Below are 4,417 nucleotides of genomic sequence, written 5' to 3'. Positions count from 1 at the left end.
AGTTTCAAGATATAGGATCTTATCATCAGCAAAGAGGCATAACTTGACTTCCTCTTTTCCTATTTGAATACCCCTGATTTCATTCGCTTGTCCAACTGCCTGAGTTTCGACTTCCAACACAATATTGAACAAGAGGAGTGAGAGTGAGCAGCCTTGTCTTTTTTCAGTTTTCAGGGGAAACGTTTCCAGTTTCTGTCCACTTAGCTATTTATTGGCTTTGGGTTTATCATAGATGGCACTTACAATTTTGAGGTATGTTCCTTCTATACCTAGGTGTTTGAGGGGTTTTTTTTTTTAACAAGAATGGGTGCTGGATTTTATCAAAAGTTTTTTTCTGCATCTAATGAGATAATCATGTGGTTCTTGTTTTTACATCTGTTGATGTATTTAATTACATTTATGGTCTAGTGAATGTTGAACCAGCCCTGCATCCTGGGGATGAAGCCTACTTGGTTATGGTAGAAGAATTTTGAGATGTGTTTTTGGATCTGATTTGCTATAGTCTTGTTTTTGCATCTATGTTCATAAAGGATATTGGCCTATAGTTCTCTTTTTTGGTTGGATCTTTACCCAGTTTGCATAACAGTGTGATGTTAATTTTGTAAAATGATTTGGGGAGAATTCCATCTTTCTCAATTGCCTGGAATACTTTCAATAGGATTGGTATCAGTTCTTCCTTGTACGTTTTGTAGAATTCTGCTGGAAAGCCATCTGGTCCAGGACTTTTGGGGTTTCTTTGGAGGTAGCAAAGCCTCAATTTCTCAACCAACTCATCTTTGACAAAGCCTACAAAAACAACCACTGGGAAGAGGAGAACCTATTCAGTAAATGGTGCTGGAAAAACTGGCTGACCACATGCAGAAGATTGAAACAGGACCCCTACCTATCACCATACACAAAAATTAACTCTAAATGGATCAAAGACCTAAATGTAAAACCTCAAACTGAAAGAATCTTAGAAAATGCAGGAGACACTTTTATGGAAAATGGAACTGGCAACCAATTCCTATTTAAAACCTAAATGCCCACACCTTAAGAAATAAGATAGACAAGTGGGAACTCATCAACTAATGAGCTTCTGCAAAGCATAAGAAACCACCAAGAGAGAAGGGAGACAACCCACAGAGTGGGAAAAAATATTTGCCAATTGTTGATCTGACAAAGGCCTAACATTTAGTATCTAAAAGGAATTCAATTGTGCCAAAAGGAAAAACCAAACACCCCCATTAAAAAGTGGGCAAAAGACCCGAATAGACACTTCTCAAAAGAAGATATGTAGGCAGCCAACAGACACATGAAAAAGTGCTCAGCCTCACACATCATCAGGGAAATGCAAATCAAAACTACACTGAGATACCACCTATCTCTAGTAAGAATGGCAATTGTTAATAAAACAAAGAACAACAGATGCTGGTGATGTGGAGAAAAGGAAATGCTTCTACACTGTTGGTGGAAGTGCAAACTAATTCAACCTCTATAGAAAACAGTGTGGCAATTTCTAAAAGAACTAGAAATTGACCTTCCATATAACCCAGAAATTTTCCTTCTGGGAATATGCCTGGAAGAACCCAAATCGTTCCACAAAAAAGATACCTGCACACATGTTTTTTGCAGCTCTATTCACAATAGCAAAAACATGGAACCAACCATGCTGCTCATCAAAACTGAACTGGATTTTTAAAATGTGGTATGTATACACAATGGAATATTATGCAGTCATGAAAAGGAAAAACATATGAACTTTGCAGCAACTTGGATGGATTTAGAGTCGATCATACTCAGTGATCTATCACAGAAACAAAGAACAGAGTGCCATATGTCCTCACTCATACGTAGACCTTTAACAATTATAATACTATAAGAAATGGATTGGCAGTAGTGAGAAACTGTTGGGGGGAGTGGATTGGCAGTTGAGGGAAAATGCTAGGGGAGGTAGGGGCATACTTCATCAACAAGGGTACCTGCATAATCAACATTTGTATACCTAACCCTGAATTCTACCCCCACATCTTTATAATAATAAATAAAAGTAAACTTAAATTTAAAAAAATAGGAATTCAATATCCAGATAAAATGTCAGTAAACATTTTTAAGAAACTAACTCCTACATTTATGAAAATGCAAAATGACTTAGAATAGCCAAAATACTTTGGAAAACATTGAACAAAGACAAACAAACTACCTAATTTCAATAATAATTACAAAGCTACAGTTGTCAAAACAATATGGCACAGTCATAGATGTAGGCAGATTTATCAGTGACATAAAATTGAAAGTCAAGAAATAGACCCACACATGTATATACTACCGATTTTTTTTTTTTAACAAACCTACAATGGCATTTCGGTGAAGAAAGGGTGATTTTGTCAATAAATGGTGCTGAAACAACTGGAGATCCACATGAAAAAAAAAAAAAAGCTCAGCACCAAATTCACACTATACACAAAAGTTGATTCAAAATAGATAATATACCCAAAATAAGATCTAAAATTATAACAATCTAGAAGAAAACATTGGACAAAAATCCCTGTAAACTTAATTTAGGAGACGACCTCTTAGATATGACCCCAAAGCTAAATCCCCCTAAAAGAAAAAAGGAACTGATGAATTTAACTTTATAAAATTAAAAACTCCTGTTGGTCTAAATACACTGTTAGGAGAATGAGACGACAAACTACAGACTGGGAAAAAATATGTTCCAAGCACACATCTAATTTAAAAATTTGCATCCAAAAACCATAAAGTACTCTGTAAGCTCAATAATGAGAAAACAAACAGGCCAATGCCGAGTTGAGAAAATATTATCAGACACCTCACTTATAGAAGATATACAGATGACCAATAGGCACATTCACATCATAAAGTATCATCAGGGGAATGCAAATTAAAATCACAATAGTGACAGCATATATCAACACAAAATATTACAATAGCTAAAGTCCAGAAAAACTGACAATACTTATTTCTGATGAGAATGTGGAGCACCAGAAGGTTTTGTAAACAGCATATTCAGTGACAAAATATTGAAAAATTTCTAGACAGGGCTCGGTGGCTCGGCTGTAATTCCAGCACTTTGGGAAGCCAAGGCGAGTGAATTACCTGAGCCTGCAGGTTTGAGACCAGCCCGAGCAACTTGGCAAGACTTCGCCTCTACAATAAATAAAAAGTTAGCTGGGTGTGGTAGCTCGCACCTGTAGTTCCAGCTACTTGGAAGGCTGAGGCAGAAGGATCACTGGAGCCCAGCAGATCAACCGCTGGGGTGGCCATGAGTGTGCCACTGTACTTCAGTCTGGGCAACAAAGTGAGACTTCAACTCAAAAAGAAAAAGAAAGAAAAAAGAAAAATTTCTACCTGAGACTGGGAACAAGGCAGGTATGGTCAAATCAAAATTTTTATTCAAAATACTATAGGTGCCAGCATTATACTAATGCAAGGAAAAAAACATAAAAAATACAAAATAAGAGATTAAACTATTCTTATTCACAGATGGCAATAATCTTCCTAAAATAGCTAAAGAATCTACAAGCAAGCTATTATAATTGCTGGATACAAGTTGTATTACTATATATCAACAACAAATTTTAAAAGTAATACCATTTAAAATAGCCCCCAAACTATCAAATATAATGAAACATTTGAAAGATATAAAAAATATGAAATATAATGAAATATTTGAAAGATTTCTACAATAAAACTACAAAATATTATTAAAAATATTTAAATAAGGTCAGTATAAATGCAGTGATATATATTTATGGATCAAAAGGCTCAATATTATAAAGTTTTCAAAGATTCCCTTAATCGATCTCAAACAACAATGCAATCTAATCAAATTCTAAACATTTTTGTACTAATTTTCACTGTGGTTTTTTTTGTTCGTTTGTTTTTTGAGTTGGAGTCTCACTCTGTCGCCAAGGCTGGAGTGCAGCGGCCGCTCCCGGCCATTACAGCCTCAATCTGCTGGGCTCCGGCGATCTTTCCGCCTCAGCCTTTCAAGTAGCCAGAATTACAGGCACGCTCTACCATGCCCGGTTGATTTTTTTTTTTTTTATTGTAGAGATGAGGTCTTGCCAAGTTGCCCGGACGGGTCTCGAACCCGCAGGCTCAGGCAATCCACTCACCTCAGCCTCCCAAGGTGCAGGACTACAGGCTGAGCCACCGAGCCCGGCAAACCATTATTTTTAATAGCCCAAAACTAGAAACTATACAAGTGACAATGAACTATTAATAATTTTTATATATTCACATAATGGAATATTATACAATGTTGAAAATGGAGGATCTGTAATCACATGTAACACTACAAATAATTCTCATAAACAAAATATTGGGAAAGAAAACACACACAAAAAAGTATGTATGGCATGATTCAATTTATAGCAGCCAGTGCAAAAACAACCAAAATTAATCTGTGTGT

The sequence above is a fragment of the Carlito syrichta genome, unplaced genomic scaffold (assembly GCF_000164805.1).
Source record: "Carlito syrichta isolate Samal-C Ts95f unplaced genomic scaffold, Tarsius_syrichta-2.0.1 Scaffold305799, whole genome shotgun sequence".
In the NCBI taxonomy this organism is placed as follows: domain Eukaryota; kingdom Metazoa; phylum Chordata; class Mammalia; order Primates; family Tarsiidae; genus Carlito; species Carlito syrichta.
This window is presented reverse-complemented; position numbering follows the sequence as displayed.